Source organism: Pogonomyrmex barbatus, unplaced genomic scaffold (assembly GCF_055798465.1).
Source record: "Pogonomyrmex barbatus isolate J1 unplaced genomic scaffold, ASM5579846v1 scaffold6, whole genome shotgun sequence".
Classification (NCBI taxonomy): Eukaryota; Metazoa; Arthropoda; class Insecta; order Hymenoptera; family Formicidae; genus Pogonomyrmex; species Pogonomyrmex barbatus.
In genome coordinates this window covers 8,485,494-8,505,760 of record NW_028297160.1, presented here as the reverse complement: position 1 = coordinate 8,505,760, position 20,267 = coordinate 8,485,494, and the positions used below count along the sequence as shown (strand labels likewise).

Sequence of the window (20,267 nt, the reverse complement as noted above, 5' to 3'; positions counted from 1 at the left end):
TCTGGCGCTAAAAAAAAAAAAAAAAAATAAAAGCGATAATAGTGACGCGGCCGAAGTCGCCATTCCAGGGACCGATAATTGATGAGCGAGTGCAGCAGCGCGCAAGAGGAAGCGTAGGCGGCAACGACGTTACAAACGATGACGCGGTATTATTTCATTATTTATGGTACGAATTTTGCCATGGCCGGCGCCGAGCCGGCCGACGTTTTTCCGATTCCGCGCCGCTAGAAGCGCGGATTAAGTTACCGTCGGTGGGCTGAATTAAAACGCTAATAACGAGCAGTGATATTTATTGGACGGCTTTCGCGGGGGTTAGAACCGGAAGCCGCCACCCTTCACGTTCCACCTCAACCCTCTCGCGTCTGTTTCTCGGCCTGCCTCCTCCTCCTCCTCCTCCTCCTCCGCCTCCTTCTCCGTTCTCGAAGCCCCCTTTCCACCTACGGAGCGAACTTTTGCCGATCTACCGTAGTCTCCAACGGTACCACCATTGTTTCCCAAACAACGGTTCTTACCACTTTTATGAGGGAGATTTCGGGCTTAGCCAGGCAGATAACTCCGTTGCGCTTGTCGCTTAATCCGTCGCCTGCCTCCCCCCAGACACACTTTTAACCCTTATTTCTTCGCATCCTTGGAATCAAGCGATTCCGGAAGAACAAAAGCCGTGGGTTTTTAACTATGGAGAACATTTTTATGAGCCACGAATGCAGAAGTATAGAACGATTTACTAATATATGCAATTATAAAAATGCCGTACAACAATTGCTTTCAAATTAGTCATATAATTTACATTGGAAATTTTATAAATATCTGATTTTGCAATTAAGGAGAGTTAAGAGTTAAAGAGTGAGCCAAAAGGTTGGAATTAATATCGCCATCACGCCATCGTGTGTGAAAGAAATACAACAGATTTGTCGATCGGTCGGATGTAATATTAAAAATATTGCGGAGTCATTTTGCAGAGGTATTCACATTTACGTATAAACAGGAAAACAGAAGCCGCCCGATATTATGCCGTAATACGGGAGATATCGCGTACAGATATACCTCGCGCGGCTTAACACATCTCTCTCGGAGGTCGATAAACCGTGGAGCGCTGAACTGATGTAAGCCACGTTCAAAACGAGCTTAATCCGCTTTCGAGTGCAACGCGCCGCGCGCGATCGCGCACCAGTCGTAGAATTTTTTAATCGGGCCTCGTGAAAGCGACACACTCGACTCCCGAGATCTAAAACGGATTTAAGTCCACCATTATAGAAATCCTCTATTATTGCCAGCGTCACGGATGGGATTGCGTTGAAATGTTTTAACAGCGCAACGCCGCGACGACCGGGCATTCGGGGACGGAATTCAAAACGGGCTTAAGTCGCTGTCGTAAGTAGCTTAGACCGATTTCACACCTCGTTTCGCGTTTCTCAGCCGCTACGTTCGTGCGTTAGTTAGTTGAAGTCTGCAACCGAAAAAAATGTTACTTCGCGCGACATCGCGAAATCCAGCGCGGATTTACCGATCATATCTGGAGTAGATTAAACCGCGCGTTCGGGCTGTTTCAATTTCGACGCTCGTAGAATTTTTGGATTAACCATAAAATCGGAAACCTTTCAGCCGTGCTTTTATTCACTCGACGTTTATAAATAACGAGTGTAAAACGCGCGCTGCGATTATGGCTGTCCCTCTATTCAACCGTTCGTTTCTCTTTCGCTCTTGATTACTTGCGCTAGTTCTAATGGTATTCACTTTTTATTTTAATTTCATCGTGGGATTTCGAAGTAATCAACGTATTAATTCAACGCTAGGGATTATAGTTAATATTAATCTATGATAGGGATTATAGTTAATATTTTAGAACGAACGACGAATTAATAAAGTCGGTGCGGTAGCCTCTTGCAGATGCGCGTATTCGCTGCATTCGCGCGAATCGCGTCATCAATCACCGTGGGAAAAACAGTCCCAACGCAGTTTGGAGAAACACGCACGTTTCCCTTATAATGATATGCAAATGTATTTAACGACGATTCCACGCGGCGACCCAGTTGTCGCGCAAACAAACCGAATCCGCCGAATCCGCATGCTCGCCCGCATCAACGCGAAATTTCATAATCATCGAAACCCTCGCCGATCGCCTCTGATTCACAATTCACAACGCACGCGACGCGGCTTTAATTTATTCATCGACATCCCGAATATTTTAAGCAATGAAACTACAGTGGCGTTTTTTTTTCCGAGAATATCGGATCGGGCCATGCGCGGCCTCGCGGGCCACCAGCGGAAGCGACGGTTGACGTCGATGCGGCGCGGAGGGAGGAGGGGTGCCAGTGGTGTGAGTTGGTTTTATTTAACCACCACTACCACCGTTTCCCAGTGGATTGCCGATCGCGCCCGTCCAGTGTACCGGTTGAAAACGCACGTCCATACGCGCGACTCCGACTATTGAACTGTTCTCATCCCCGATTAACTTTAACGCCGACCGTGTGCCCACCCCCCGTCGACAAACCGCCCCCTGCCCAAATGCGTAAAAATTTCATCAAATGGTATCGGCGCGCGCTGTGAAAGCGCTAGTGAAAATAACGGGTTTCCGATCGGCAAACGCATGATTGCGTTGATTGGAACGCGCATTTAAGAACGTAAATGCTTATAAATTGGAAACTGTCTCGAGTTTCCGTTGGATTACGATCAAGCGCATTAATTGTGGAAAAAAATGGGATAATATGGTTTAAGATAATTAAAACTCTTATAAACTCGATAAAATTGTTGATAGCTTCTGGAAGATGCGATAATTGATAACTTGTATTTGGTTACTGATTGCTCGTAATAATATATAATATATAATAATGTCAAGTTTCGATTTAAAATATATTGGGCTTGGGAATTTGATAATTATTAAAATTATTAAAATTAATAATAATTTTAAATATTAAAATTATTTTATATAAGATAAAATTATATAAGATAACATATTAAAAATTTATTTAATGTTTACGATTAAGTCCATAAAATTAAAAAATTTAAATTATAGATTCGATACATTTATTTAGAAACATAATTTAGCAGTCTTAATAAACGCAAAATACTTTCATCGTTTAAACTCATACATAATACGTAGGCATTATAAATAGATTGTTGAAAATAAAGGCACTTACAGTTTCAAAAGAACCGGTTTATAATATAATAATATATGTATATATAGTTAATAGAATAATAACAGTGTAAATTTATCATAATTAATTTATATCAAGAACAATGCAGAAATAGTGCAGAAAAAGATTTAAGCGGTAATAACAATGTACATTGCAATTATCTAATTAATTGATATCATCTATTAATGATCATTGAACTATAATGGTAAAGACTTTCTAATGAAAACTTGAAAATCAGTAATCATAAGAGAGTACTTTAGTTTCAAAATTAACTAGATTAGAATCCAAGGTCCGCTATATATATATATATATATATATATATATATATATATATATATATATATATATATATATAGCGGACCTTGGATTCTAGTCTAGTTAATTTTGTTAATATATATATACATATATATATATGTCTTACGAGTCACGTCTGATGACTGTTAATTTGCATGTTACAATATTAATTAAGGAAGAACATCCTTCTACGCCCTTCCTCATCCTTCTTCGAAGCCATCCGCGCTTCCGTGTATTTCAGTCTTGGGTCTCTCATCTGAAATTTTGGCATTAAAACACTCCCGGTGCGTCTCCTTCCTCTCCTAAAACTGAGATTAGTCTACTTACAGTAGTAGGCTTATTGAACTTGATTAAAGGAGTGATGGTAGAGCGAAGAAGGGCGCACCCATTGGGGTGCGATTGAAGGCCGAAAGAAAAGGCGCAATTCACCTCATAATCTTCGTAACAAGCACCCTTCCCTCCCACCGCTGTCGTATTCGTGAAGAGCCCACTCCAATAAATCACGTGCCTCGAGCCTCGTGTAAACAGGGCCGACTTAATAAATCTAATTATCTGTAGCCGGAAGACTGCCGGGAAAAATTAATTTATCAGATTATCAGAATTTTCGGCACCGATAACACTGCCTTTATATTGCGTTCTATGAAAAACAAAAAAAAAAATAGAAAAAAAGAAAAAAATAAAAGCGCGGTCTTTCAACCAAAAACCATGATGACGAGTGGAATTAGTGTCTGTATAACATTCATCGAATTGTATGTCAAAACGTTTTTATTCAACGCAAATAGTGATTTGTTTTATTTAACGTAACAGGTAGTTTTTATCAGCAGAAAATGTATATCGGATTAAAAGCCGAGTTAACAATTGCAAGTGAACTACAATATTTTTACAATATTAAAATATTGACGATCAGCAAAGCATTGCATTAATAAAAATTTAAGTTTTATGGTGATTCAGAGATTACAGAGATTCATTGATTTTTTTCTTTTGTAAAAAAGCTTCTTTTATAGAAGGATCTTTTTGATCGTGTAACGAGCGTGATAAATTTTTCAATCAACAACGCAATTTGCGAGATCGATGTCTTCAGCGATAATGACTTCTATGTGAAATCAACTAGTTCACATAGTGCATTTCTCTCGACATTTTTCAACTTTTCCGTTCCCACGCTTCCCGCTCGATATCTTTTAGCTTGTTTCCTCTCTTTAAACATCCTACCGCTCTCGGATCTTCGCAAACTTCTTGTTCTGCGAAACTTCTTGATTAAGAATTAGATTTGATAGCGCTTTTATGAGATTTTCCCTAACGCCCGATTCGAGCCGAGCTATCGCGATAGGCTGCCTTTAAACTCATTCCTCGCTTTCTCATTCGGCGATTTCATTCCCCGATAATTTTCACCCTTTTTTTTAAGATTAAAATTTCGAGAAAAGCGGAAACTCAAGCGCGCTACTTTTCAATCATCAGGGAACGAAGAGGAACAAGGACAACGCGCGTGACGTATTATTAGGGAAGAAGGCAATCTCGATCGTTGTAAATCTCGCGGGGGTGTAATTAACTCCGGCGATAATGACCGAAGAAGGAATTGGGCCCCCGAATTCCGCTATATCGCGTGCAAGACTTGACTGGAAATTTATGGCTTCTTTAATCTGCGACGATTCTGTCCCGCTTCTGTGTAATAAGCATGCGCATTCGGTCGAAAACTTCGACTACGTCGTATTCGACAAGGAGAATGCGAATTCGGTTAGAAGAAAAGGCCGTTGCGCATAACGGAACCGCATTATGCACGTAATGCGGCGTACCCAGAGCGTACTTCGGCGAACTCTCGCTGTCGTAGTCCGCCACGTGTTCCACTGAATTCTGGCGCATTCTGGCATATTTGGATGTCTCTATGTGAGAATGTACTCTAGCGATGAGAATGTACTCTCTCTACTCCGGTGTGATTCGCGTTATTCCAGCATATCGCCATTTTCCCGTACAATGACTTAGTCTGTAAGGCGTATTCAACATGTTTACGTCACACCTGTATAACTTTTCTTCTTTTCTTTTTGTTCGCCCGCGCAATTTCTACCTTTTCATTCCGCTTGTCAACTTAAATACTCATGTCAACGAGCATTACCGCGCGAATATACCGTTAGAAGTTAGTGAATTCCTTCAGTTGCTTTGACAGTTGCTTTTAACATTCTATGTGGAATTGAGAACGTGGCATAGTGCCGTATATAATGCATCCTTAAAGAGATTCTTTGCACGTTTTCTTACACTGCGAAATGCAATTCGATGATTTTGAAAAGGGTGAATTCGAAAACAATACCGAAAAGGAGAGAACACTAGACTTTATATAGAATGTAATTTCGCTATGGAAATCAATAAAAATAAAATTATACAAACAATATTCGCAATAAATGTTGAGAAACAATGTTGCTTTATATTTCGATAGGTGGATATAACGAAGAATATATTTATAATAGATAAATGAAGATTTTTGAAAAGTCATTTAATGGAATCTCGTCTTTAATTATATTTTTGTAATTTTTATAGATTTTGTTTTTTCAATTGATTACTATTTGATTTTAAAAAGTATTTTAATCAAAAGGAATTATAATATCACGTTATTAAATTGATAATCAATTAATATACTTATAAACTAATGTTATTTATAAATTAATTTTATAAATATCTAAATCTACAAAGAATTTATTCAAAAAAGTTGCAAAACATTTTCTCATTTGACTTTATATGCGGTCCTTTTAAATGTAAATATATGGGAATAATCTCGATACACTTCCTTTTGCATGAAAATCGATTCATGTTTAATAACTGTTGCTATTATTATTTTGTGATTGCATGCTATTTTATTACAAATGTTTTAAATCATTCTCTTCAACATGTATAAATTGTATTTTATTCTCACATGTGACCAATCTCAATACTGCCAATTGGAAGAAGTAAGGGAATAAGTGCAATAAGACATGATGCGAATTCGTTCGAGCGTTCAATTGAAACTCGAGTACAACATAGAACAACACGTTCCAGGTGAATTCGATGACAAGGAACAAGAAAAGAGAAGAGAGGAGAAGAGAGGGGGAGGGGAGAGAGAAGAAATAGAAGAAGAATAAAGACACTCGGGACTTTCAAAGCTAACCTACCGCCTTCAATTGCAGATTCTCCCTTTCCTCTTCTTATTTCTTCTTATTTCCTTCCCGCAAAGTTCAGCCAGCACGATGATCCTTCGTCCCTTTCCACTTTCGAACTACGAAACTTGAGCTCCTACCTGCGCAGGGCTGACTGACTAACTGGATGCCGCGGCTCTCGTTGCCTTTATGACATTATTTTCCTCGTGCCACCAACTTCTCGATTACTTTTATTAGAATGCAACTCTGGAAATTAACGTGACCGAGATAGAAGTCCGCCGGCCGGTTTGTTTGCAATGTGACTTTGCGTTTCAGCCAAGAGAATGCCCTCTCGACACCTTATTCTTTTGCCGTCAAAGCGCAAAATTTTATTTTTCCGACACGATGACACTGACAGTTTTGTCTGCAATTTATGGTGGATGATAATGCCGACAACATCAACATTGAAATAATCGACACATTTAGCATAAGTAATCTTTATCTTTTTTTATTCTTGTTAAGTTGAACTAACTAACTTATATTAATGAATAACTTAACAAGATATTAAAATTCAGTTTTTTCTTAAATTCCTTCTTTTCTTTTTTTTTATAATTATTTATTAGTTACACATTTTTGCACATACAATTTTAATTGTTCTTTTTTATGATAATGCTAATAATAAAAAATTATTTTTCGGAATTCCAATAAGATATCTAATTGTATCTAATTTTTATTTCGAGTGTCAATTGTTTTCTTGAATTAATTTTACGAACTCATTACACTTAGATCGCAATTATTGATAAATTTTTTATAATTTTCTTATCAACTTTTTTACATATTTTCTATAATATATTAATAATATTTATGTAATATATTTTTTCTTTCGAAAATGTAATTCCAGTGTTTGAAAATTTTCTGATAAGTAAATTACAATCTTTATATAATCGTTATTTATTATTTATTTCATATGTATGTGTAAACGCGCACACGTAGGTATAAATAACGTGTGAAAGAAAAATCAAGTTTTGTAAATTCTACTGTGAAAGTAAATGAAGCGCATTGATTTGTAGCGGGAGGATTATCGGAAGACGCACGTCTTTGATTTCTTAAATGCGCCGTCACGTTCTTTTTCCTTCTTTGTTGGAACATCGTTCTTCTGAGGTGGAAAAGGAATTTTCAGGAACGCGAAACGCTTTGGCTGCTTTTATTGAATTGCAATTATAGGTATTGACGTGGCGGTCGACATGGTTGGTTTGTTTGCGCAAAGACTTCGCATTTTAACCGCAAAAGCTCTTTTCAACCTTCCGTTACTGCCATTAACAAGAAGCACCACTTTCACCACCATCCATCAGCATAGTGTCACGTCGAATGTCCCAGACCTCTTTAAACGTAGGATAAATCCTGTCCCTTTTAGTATCACCGTGCCCCCGTTTCCCTCTCTTTCTTCGTCTTCGCGTTCTTCCGCGTCTTTACGCCTCATCGAGATTCCCCAACTTCGATATGCCCGTGATTTTCATGACATAAATAAATCGTATCGCTTCGCCGATTTTGTGACTAGATGTACAAAAGGGTTTGGAAAACGTTGATGTGATCGGAAATTACATGACATCTTACTACACGTCAATTAGATATTAAATTAATATTAATTCTGACAGCATGGTTTTTACAGAAAACTTTATTTAGTTTTTATTTTCTCGGCTTTAACGGAAATACGGTTTTAGGTCTCTTTATATTAAAAAGATGTTAATTAATTCATGAAGTTGAGCAATCCATATATGATGATCTCATTTTTTTCTTCTGAATTATAAATGAGATATTTTTTAGTCAACGCAACAATATCAACGACATTTCCTATTGCATCATATAGAATTCGTGAGTAAATCTGCGTCATGTTTTATAGCGTGGCATTTTTACGAGACATACTTTACTGTCGAGTCTGGTATTTTATGCAAGTTGATTAAATTTTTTATCTCTGGCTAGAAAGAAATTTTTCAATATTTAAAATATAAAATATAATTTATATATAATAATAATAATAATAGCAAAATTAATATGTATTTTTTTTCTATTATCGTTAATTGAATAGGTAATTAACTAAAAAAGATAAGAATAAAAAATAATAAAATAATTAAATGCATAGATGAAATAATAATGCAAGCAGTGCGCGAAAGTTGTAAGATAAATCACGGAAAATGTTAAGATGCAAAAGGGCGAATTTGCGAAGGCGTCGAGCGATCGTTACACGTCGAGGGAAAATGGTGGCTGGAGAGTTAAAGCGTTCCTAACTGAAATTTTTCTCATTCGAAGGCGAAGGCACGTTTTCAGTCTTCCTCAGGAAAGTTCCCTGCGCTATCTTTATTGCCTCTGCATCTTTTTGACTTCTACTCCGAAGAATCGCATTACTGCGTTACTTGTCTTAGATTAGTTTCCCACTTCGTCCAGGTTTCCCCTTTCCAGAGAAAAAAAATTCTTCTAAGATCCTTTAATCTCTTCGCGAAAGTACCAGGTCGATTTTTTTCTTGCTTGACGTTTCTCACGCTTATGTAGAAGCGTTCGAGAGACGACACTCGAGGAAAATAACTGTTGAGGAGGACGTTCTAAAGAGTCTCGAGACAGAAATTTTTCTCATTCAAAGACCAATGGCTTGCTCAAGAAAGTCCCTTTTACCATGTTGATCATTTCCTTTCGTATTTTTCTTATCGGAAGTTCAGAAACTCGTTTCTCAACGAACTACATGCTGGACGAAAAGATCAGAGAGTAAAAAATAATGTAATATTAGAAGGCAGAAAAAGGTGGAAGAAAGCATTGAATGAAACATATTGACGTTATCTTAATTTTCACATAAAAAAATTTTCTATTAACAAATTATTCAATTTACAAATAATTGTATGAATTTTATAGTAAATTCTATAATATGAAGAGTTCAAGAATTGTGAAATTAGTAGGACTCTTACGTTATATTTTTGTCTACTATCGATAAGCCAATATTAAATATTTGATTTAACGATTTTATTTTAGTAACAAGAGTCAAGTTTGTTGTACTTTACTTTCATTTTTCAACAACATGATGTTACATGTTATGTGACAATATTTCACTTCTGTTTCCTTCAAAACAGCATTTCTTCAGTCTAATCTTGAGATGTTCAGCGAACTCATTGCACGAGAATGAAGGTTTCCACAGACAGCGAATCGACAACGTGGTGAACGTCTGTAGCAGAAATGTTTCTCATTCGAAGACAACGGTGCGTTTTCCGTGTTTCGGTTCGGCGAAACTTTTCTGCGCTCTCTTTATCATTCTTTGCTCCCTAGTCTGACCTTCGCCGTTCCCCTTAAAGACTTTCTTTACTATGTTACTTATCTCAGATTAATACATCTCACCACTTCACTAGTGATTTTCCTTTCCACCTACTTCGTTCTGGATAATTTCGCGTAATGGAAACGTGGTGGAATTGAGTGGAAAGAGGTGTTGTAAAAATAATGGCATATCACACGAACACATTTACTTATAACACACTGGAACACTTATTCCTTCCTAGATTCCTCTGCAGTAACGCGAGTCGAGGATGATCATACGTAAATCCGCGGCTGCCGCGGCTAAAGGTAATTATCTTCCGCCGAAAGGTAAACTCTTTGGAGGAGTTCTCGAAAGCCATGTATTATGCCTTTCGGTATAATACGTCGACGAGCTGGTATCTCCTCAAACAACGAAGTAGACGCTTCATGGATCTGCGGAGGGTCTTGTATACTTAATATTAAATTTATTACTCGATTTTGTGCTTCTCTCTCTCTCTCTCTCTCTCTCTCTCTCTCTCTCTCTCCTTTTCTTTTTTGACGTCGCGGATTATCCTATAAATACTATGAAGATATTCCGCTTTCCGACGCGCCCATCTTTTTTATCTGCCTACAATTTTTTTTTAATATACGTCATCTTTAATCGCACTTTTAATCTGCGAAAGCTCTAGTTGTAATTTCCTGAAGTGCGACGAAGTCGTGGTATGTAACGTATCGCGCGCTCTGATTACTATGTCTTTTCTGTACCCTTGTGTAATAGTTCCGTTTTTTTCAATAACACAACAAAAGTAGTATTGTTTGTCGATAGCTTCTTTTCCTCGTTAAAATTAGCCCATAAAATTATAAGAAAAAAAGAATTGTCATTGACATAAATTTAAAAAAATATTTTTCTACTAATCTTGATTTTTAAAGCTTCGAGAGTTTGGTTTTAAAAGTGTATAATGTCTCTTAAAACATCTTGTAATCTGATTTTACATAAAGAATTGTGGCAGGATGAAGCGATGTATAAGCAAAAGATACGCTATTTTTATATTGTACTTTTGTAAAAAAGACGTCTTTATTTAGTAAAAATATTATAACTGCTGAATAATTGAAGATTGATGCTTTGTAACTTTTTATTTGTCAAGAGGAAAATTGTTTCATCATTGTTTCGTAATTCTTTTCTTTGACGTTTGATTTTTATCTCTGAGAAGATATGAAACCACTTTATTGAGATAATCAAACTATAAAAATTTTCTTTCATATTATTATTTTATTATTATTCTATTTTGAAGAATAAAATTATAGATAAAAATCAAAATCTTTACTAGATTTCACATACAAGCCAAATTTATCAGGTTCAAACTTAATCGTGCTAACTTAGTTCGAAACATCGAACTATGAGGATACGTACAACAGTTTATCTTCTCCAGGCGATATTTAAGCATAATTACGATGATCAAAGAACTTCGATGAAATCCTGTTCTAGCAGCCACAGGCTGCACGATCGTTTCGAGTTTTCAGCGGTCGTGCCAAGTGAACGCAGCTGTGACGAACGCCATTCCATTATTTACAGGAGTTCGCTTAATGAGGAAATCGTTTTCGGAACAAGAAGTTCATGGCGGAGCGTCATTATGTGCCAATCAAAGCGATTATGAAAATAGGCACAAATTATTGATTACGAGAAATATCAGGATTTTTAACAATGGCGATATTTAATCGACGAAATATTGCAATATCATTTCGTTATTGTATATAATGATTATTAATATCGATTTATTACTTACCGACTTAATGTATAAAATGTGATACTCCATTACCATAGAATAAAGAAAGTAAAGTTGTCAATAATCCATTGCGAATAAAATGTATTTTCAAGACATATATCAAACTGGGAGTTTAATATATTTTCTTTCAAGGCGATGTTCTTTCGATATGTCATAATATTGCGCAAAGGAAACGAAATGTCGAGGTGTAAATTCAATTCAAATTGTATTCGATAAATTTCACATTGATTTAACCAAATTCCGCATCTCGATCAACCGATTCGCCTCGCGAAGTTCGCTTGGTAAAGAGGATATTGCCAAGTGAAACGATGGTGGTCCGTCTCTTTTCTTTCTACCATAAGTCCCATCACCCCTCGCGTATGCAATTCAAATACATGAATCGAATCGCAAGCAGGGAGACTTGTTCATCGTATGGAGAAAATTGTGCGGGCTCGAGTCCGTTTCGTTCGTATATTGTGTAGTATTGTTCTATCGGAATATATGTTCCGGACGGGCATTTTGCCCCATCCTTGAACCGATAACCCCATAAAATCACCACCGTATTCGATTCTCGATGTCCACTGCGCTATTTCCGGCGAGATTGTCGAAAGGACCACGATAAAGTTATATCGCATTTCCGAGTCTCTCTGCGATCTCCAAGCGATACTCGAACTTTCAGTAATTGACGAACCGTGGAGAACGTATCGGCTACTTATCCGTTCGCAAAATTACTTCGACTCTATGTTGCTGCATGTTACGGATCAAATGAAAATTGTTAACAAAATGGTTTGTCATGAAATTCACTTTTATTTGGTAAAATCTTTTCGATGAGGTTTTTTTTTTAATAAAAATACTTGTTTCAAATATGTTTTAAAGAAAGAACAAGAAACATATTAATAATTTAATAATTAAAAAAAACATAATGGAAACATCAGTCATTATATAAATTTTAATATTTTGAATAGAAATTTGGTTTTATTTTTATAATTTCAATTTATTTTGCATATTTTTTACTACAAAGAGTCATAAGAAATCATATTTATATTTAAATATTTAATAAAAAAATAATTTTATTGTGAATCAATATTAAATTAAAGACGAATTGTGACGAAACCGCAACCAAGTTATTGCATTGATAGCCAGATTTAAGTTTAATACGCGGTTTATCATTGAGAGGATAGTCGAACGTCATACAGTCGGATTATCCGGATTTTGGTGGTACCTCATCAATCGATCCTTGCTGTCTCGGAAAACTTGTTGTTGATCCACTTTCGAAAATCACGAGGGTGATCGTGATAATCTCTAATTTATTGATCTCTTTTTATAAGAAGGCTTTGTAAAAATTAAACTGTAAAATTATATTGCGCCAATCGTGAAATCATTTGATTTATTAAATGTTTTATGTGAATGATAATAATTTTCTTATTACAATTTTTATTATGAAAATTGTATAAATAATAATTGACTTTAGATAAATAATCAGGGGAAAAATAGACTCAGGCAAACATGCTGCAAACATGACAAAATTTAATTTAATATGACAAAATTATTCATTTATTTCTTTGGAAAAAAAGAGTGATTCTGATTATGTATCATCTCATGTTTTAACCTGTATTTTGTATTTGTGTATTATGATGTGTAATACTGATATATGTTTCAGAATCCTTCCCTCCTTCAAGATAATTTCCATATTTTTCATTTTTCTTGTACAGTCTCTGTAACAGCTGTCTACATTTAGCGGTGCACTCAATCCGTTAGAAATTGATTCCCGATCACAGACAGATCGTTTGGGAGAGTTATTCTCTATTTTCAAGACACCCTTATTCAAATTGGATTCGAATATTATATTTGGTGTTATTTCTGTGATTTCGTAAAAATGTTTCATAATTCTTGCGAAAATAAAACCATTGTTTACATAAATAAACGCTAAATATATCATCATGATTTATGGACTTATGATATGATATTTTATAGAACTTATCACATCTGACATTATCTGATATTTAATCATGATTAATAAAAAACGAATAATAAAATATCTTTATTAATGATTATTTAAAGAGAAATACAAACAAAAATAATCTTAAGTTTCGTACTTGGAAAGTATCTATTATTATCTACTAGAATATTATCTTAAATATTAAAAGTACAATGTAATCTTTATCTTTAAAAGTTAGATAAAAATAATGTCTCTTATTTAACGAACAAATTTAATAATTTTATCAAATATTTTATCTATAATATTTTCTCTGACTACATTAATTTCTTTTTGGAAATAATAAAAGAAAACCTATAAATTAATATTGTGTTTTGGCAATATCGGATGACTCCTTTGAGTCGCAGGAGAATTCCGCAATCGCCACGTGTCAGAACTAAATCACAATAGTATCTAACTTATGCATTCGTAGGTCGATGCGCATACTACATTCTATCCGCGCACATTGGCGACCAATTGTGTCGAATGTCTCTTTCGAAGGTATAGCTGTCTGATGGCTCGATTAAAACTTCCTTCGACCTACTTCCGTCCGTACGTAGAAATCTCAAAGTTCATCTGGAACGTGCTTTCGTGGTTAGAGAGAGCGAGATTACCAAAAGAATACGTCAATCAATGTACAATCGCGAGTTAACTTTAACCAATTAATCTCTATTGCCATTTTTTTGATAATGCAAGCACATTTATATCGCAATGCAATTAAAACATGAATTATGTTATATGTATACATTTTTCATATCGTTTAAATTTTTTTAATGTTCTTATAAGCCACCGTTATTTTAGAAAAATTAATATTAATTAAAAAAATGTTAATAAATAGAAATTTTATTATTTATTAATAGAAGTTTTTATCCTTAAATGATGAGCAGTTGGCAGATAAAAAATAATCACGCGATAAAAGGTAATTGCGCCGAGTTTTACTCGTGTACTTTTTTTAATACATCAAACTTGTAATAGTCATTAAAAATAAAAAAGAAACATGTGCTGCACGTTACATGTTACATATGTCACGCATAAAGTTACACGACTATAAACGGTCACAAATTATACTCACACTACTGTTGGACTGCAACAAACGCAGCGCTTTCCGCTTGACGGAAACCGCGTAGAGAGGCAAAAAACGCATCGATATACGTCCAATCGACTCTCTTCTTCTCCTTTATCACGATGACAATGCAGATAGCGTGGAATTCATGGCTTGGAATTACGGCGCGGATCGACGTACCAAGACCATCACGTTCGAATACGATTGAACAAATATAATATATACGCATGTATGCACGATAGTGATGGGCTCAATCCAATTATCGATTCGCAATTTTCGATCGTTTCAAGCAGAAATGTCCCGCATAGTATAGATGAACATCAAAATAGGTATTGTGTAGTTCGAATGGATCAGATTCCCGGTTTACAAAGCTCCTATTCAAAACTCTGTCACATCAATTCTATTCAAATTTTATATTGCGATAAACAATTGGGAATAATCGGGGGCGCGTATCCCGATAACATTTACTTCATAATTTTGTTTTTCGCACTTGGTATTGTGACAGAGGAAGCTACATTCACAGCGTGTCACGCTTAAAGTCGAATTTTAGTCTTAAAATTAATGTGGCTAGTTAAAGTTCCTTTCGAAATATTTCGAAAGTGTGTAAAAAATTGAAAATTTAATCATCTTGGTCACATTAAGAGATATAATATAATTATATTAAAAGACGTGACACATAAGCCATTTCATATGATAATAGCTCGTTGTATGCGACGTTTAGCGCTATTGCTGGCGCGCGATGCCTTTGGAATCGCGCCTCTAGAATCAACTACACGACTGGTTGCACTTCTAATCTCTCGAAGAGAGGTATAGTTTCCTCGAGTGCAGCTTAGTATTCGTCGAATGCCTCGAGTATCTCATGTTATGTCGTATACTCGAATATTCGCAGGAAGGCCGCGAGAATGAGCCACTTGCCTTGAATCTCGTGGCTAATAAACGCCACCGTGGTAAACTTCATCGATATTCTCCTTTCTGTGAATGCCGTTAATTTAATCGAATTCACAAATATAATTAATCAACGCACAATTAATCACAAATATAATTAAATCCAAAAGATATCTGAATGTACCATACACATGATTTCAAAGTTATAAATGCATTCATGTATGACAAATTCAACTCTCCTAATATTTAATGAAAATAAAAATTTTTACGAGAAAGATAATTTTTCTGTTTGTTAATATTTTCAATATTCATCGAATCATTCATATTTATAACAAATTATTAAAAAATTAGAATACAGAAAAAGTGTTAATAATATATTTAAAGATTGTATTGTCGAAGTTTGAATGTCTTTTAAGTATTAGTATAGATATTTGCTGAGCGATATTGAACATGGAAAGCATTTCTCCAATTTTATTATGTATACGCAAATGAATTACAACTCATGAAATTCGCTTTGTTTTATTAGTCTTAACTTTGACATTTAGTTAGATCGTAAACAGCGAAGCAGACGTAGCTATTTGCACAAGCGGACACGAATACCGGCGGTCTTCAACGTTGAGAAACTATTGAGTAGCGATGTAGAGTAGTATGTATAGAATTAGCGATCTGATATCTTGCTCCTGAACTAAATAACCGCGTTTCATTAACGGAACTCCTCATCGAGGACGATTGGATTAGGGATCCTTAAATGAACGTGATCCTTAAATGAACAGAAGAAAGGCACATCGCGATTTAACAAATAAAACACAGATAAATGCATACAAACTAAATTTCCAGTCCGATGCTCCAGAGCTTTATAAACAATTGGATTTGTATTTCCAGTATACAAAACGCTGATATTTCCGTAACAAAAGCAACGATAACTTATAGAAAATGTTACATAGAATATTTCAATTTAATTGATAGGATAATAATTCTGTTAATAAAGATTATTTTTCTCTCAAAATATTGTAGAATGTTTATATTTTTATTTTTATTTTAAATATTGGTTTTATTTTATAATTTTTCATAACTATTGTTTAAAACAAAAAATTTAGTTATATCTTTTTTTTAACAGCTGGAGGAATATGATGTATCAATGTATCAATATATTTACTTTAAAATTGTATATCGATTATCGGAGATATCTATTCTAGAATGAGAGAGAGAGAGAAAGAGAGAGAGAGAGAGAGAGAGAGAGGGGGTGAGGGAGGGAGGGAATTTTAATTATCTTTTTCTTTCATTCTCTAAAGTACTACTATTGATCGATTGTCATAAACTGCCATCATGAAAGAAAAATAATATCTTTCTACGCATATTCATATACGTATATAATTACACCAATAACCGTTGTTTCTAATATTATAAAGAACTATTAATTTTTTTCAAAAATTCCATTATGAGATAGTATTTTTATATTGAATGTAAAAGTTTCCATTGTGAATCTTTTCGTTAGAAAATCGCGTAAGAATCTTTAATTCGCCATTTTTGAAAGCAAAACGCGACAGAATTATGTGCACATTCGAAGACCAAAAACGTTGTAGCGCATGCATATATGTACGAGCATTGTTACAATCCCTGGAAGATCCTGCTCGGAATCGAGAATTTCTTGCGGTCTTCGAAGGTCCAACCGTGCGTAATACAGCGTAAAAATCGGCTTTATAAATTGCGCAAGCTTTCTTTCGTTTTCTCCATTCCCTCGTTTCTTCCCCATTTCGCTCCGCGACAGATCTTTGTGATCAAATATCTTCTGTCAGTATTTAAATTGGTACTTATCACGCATTTAATTGCCTCTATAAAACTTCTTTCCTTCTCTCGCATGATTTCCGGAGATAAGGCAGATAAGAAAAAGCCACCAGAAGAAACGAAACTTTTGTTTCTCAAGCGTACTGTACTTTGTTACAAACGTTTCAATTATGTTGATACAAAATTCTTGATCGTCTTTGACAAACCACTGAATTCTACATTGCATTTTTTCATCCCTCCTTGTTTCTCTGGTTTTTGCGAACTAACTGAGAAAAAAACTGAACAGTTACGCCAGAGCTCTCGGTTCCATCCATTTTATTTTACGGTCTTCCCGGGAAAACTTATCAACGTGGATGATGGGAGTGAAGTGAAAAATTGCAGGTCAAAAAGAGAAATTGGCGGGTATTCCTCTTAACCGCATACCGTCTTCTGGTTAACTTCTTTTAACGTAAACCATCCGTACAAATAAGTAACCATTGCTGATTTAATTTCTCCTTTTCTTTATTGAAAATAATGAAAGACAAATCAAACAAAAAAATAGTAGAATTTGAATAAAACGTATTTAATAATAGCGTCAAAAAAATCATAACATTAAAATATTTTATAAATTATATAGACATTGTATAAATACTTGTATTATACTTTTATATTTATTATATACTATATATTATATACTATTATATACTATTATATTTAGACATAAATAAACATGACCGTAAATTTTTTATTATAGTATAATATTGTAAAAAATACCTCCGATGTTTAAAAAGTATTATTACAAAACTTTGCTTATAAATTTTATATAAAAATATGTCTTTTATATTAGGCGAAAATCTTATTTATGTTATAATTAAATATTGTTTATATATGTTAAAATACTTTACAAATATACCTAGCACAGTATAATTTATATAAAGATATTAACTTATATTTTTTTTTTAAATAGTAGATGTTTAAAAAATTCTTGATAATATGAAAAATATCGCTTTCGTAGAAATCCCCGAGAGGCTAAATCTAAACAATTTATAAACCCTTAAGTTACTTGCAAGCGTGCAATAACTTGCAGTATAAAATCCACCCTACACACATATACTACCACTAAATCCGATGTCTTCTCTTCGGTCCCCTCAAGGTCACGCGAAATTCACAATTCCGGGCAGTAAAAGGATCTTCCTGGGATCCCAGCGGTTCTCTTACATATATGTATGTCGTTATGGTAATTTCGATCCTCTCGACGACGTCCGCATGCGCGTCGAATTGTAGGACGACGCTCCATGTCGACTGCCTAGAATCTCCAGGCGACCCTTTCTTGCTTGCCAAGTAACGGCGTATAACAATGAATCGCGTATAACTACTACGACGCCATTGCCGCCACCACGGGATAATGTACAGAAGCGGTAGGAAACTGGTATAGAGTATGGCGGTGCTCCATTGTTGCACGAAATATGAAGCGTTTCTGCAAACGAGGAGAAAACGGTCTTCGAGTAAGTGGATTAAAATTATGACGCCACTAGATTAAATATATAATATCTTCAATCGAATTGTGGGGGTTATAACTTTGCAAAAATATGTGCAATATGTTCCTCTACGTGTATTTATAATAATAAGTGTATGTATATAATTTTCTCCTTCACACATTCTCATTCCACGATCGAACTATCCTCAAAGCTGCTAGACAAAGTTACGTCTAGCGGAAAAGAAAAAAGAATGGTCAAACTTACTTCATGAGTTTCCATAGAAGGACTTAGGTAGAATGTCTCAGGTACGTCGTCGGATCGATAGCGTATCGCAACGTCCGCGCGAAAGGAACGAAGTTATAAACGAAGCCGGTGTGGCTCGAATAAAAATCAGCAAGGGCTGGTGGAACTTCCAAGGGTGGCAACTTGGCGGTTCTCCTGCCATTGCAGTGGAGGAAGTGAGAAACCAGGGATGAAAACTCGATCAGTGACGTCGGGGTTGTTGCACGTCGAGAAAGAGGGTGGGGCGAGGCAGGGGTGAAGGGCGCGAACGATGAGCTCGGTACCGGGGATACGGATGTCCACTGCCGAGATTTCTTTCTTCGCGATATACTAGAAACGTAAGAGGAAAGGACCGTGGGTTGATTTCAAATGATCCTGGATTTCTCAGGGGTGAATAAAAAAAAGAAGCGAGCACGCCGGGAAAGTGAAATGAATTTCTTCGGCAAAACCTTTCTTTGTTTTTTCTGGCTATCTTTTTTCTCGTCCTCACCTTTCCGAACTTAAGTTGCTTTATAACTTGCTTTTTTGTTGTATATCTTAAAAAGAAAATACAATTCACGCATTATAATAAAGACAAAAAGGAGACATAGATCTATGAATTATTTAAAAAAATCTCAAATATTGAAATATTGTAATAATAATAATTAATTAATAACAATTTTTAATCGCGTCTCATCGTTTTAAAATATTAACAGTATAACTTTGTTCAATAATTTCACACATAGTTAAATTCATTTATTTACTTCGGCGCCACGAAATAAACGTTCTATGTACAAACCAATTGTTCGTTAACTGCCAATAAATATCGAACCTTCCCAACAAACTTTTTCGTTCATTAAATTTGCCGATAAATGCATTCACAGGCTCGCTTGTTGCACGGAGTTGTTGCCTTAGCGAGCGGAGCGCGAGTTAGATTTCAAAGGCAACTCGTTTGGAACTTCGACGCCGAGCAAACGAGCCTTGGGAGAAGTACTTTTACATCGAATATGCCGCGTATAGCACATTGCACGCGGGTAACTCCTCTGCCATAGCCGAGGGATGTGAAAGGTTGCCGCCCTCGGACGGATACTTCAGAAACACGCGCTTTCGACAACTTCAAGAAAAGCGCAAGCCGCGGAAAAATATTCCTCACAGGAATGCCCCATCTGTGTATCATCCATGGACAAAGCCGATAAACCGCGGTATACGGCGGTGCACTTCATAGTAAATAAAGGGTTGGACATACCAAGTTTCGTAGGGGCGATTTTCATATGAAGTC

General features: G+C 35.5%; 3 protein-coding genes across 16 annotated transcripts in view; 1 reads left to right on the top strand and 2 right to left on the bottom strand.

Moving 5' to 3' along the window:
* LOC105424892 (zwei Ig domain protein zig-8) overlaps window positions 1-20,267 on the top strand; it is a 95,814-nt gene that overhangs the window by 41,931 nt on the left and 33,616 nt on the right. The window lies entirely within an intron of this gene.
* The window catches only part of LOC105427947 (DNA helicase MCM9), a 105,335-nt gene that overhangs the window by 63,118 nt on the left and 21,950 nt on the right, over window positions 1-20,267 (bottom strand). The gene's annotated exons all lie outside the window — the stretch shown is intronic.
* The window catches only part of LOC105424865 (protein amalgam), a 270,737-nt gene continuing 268,646 nt past the window's right edge, over window positions 18,177-20,267 (bottom strand). For all 5 annotated transcript variants that reach the window (XR_016140761.1, XR_016140764.1, XR_016140765.1 and 2 more), the window contains one exon: window positions 18,177-19,339. The gene's annotated coding sequence lies outside the window, so the exon portion shown is untranslated. The remainder of the gene's footprint in view (window positions 19,340-20,267) is intronic.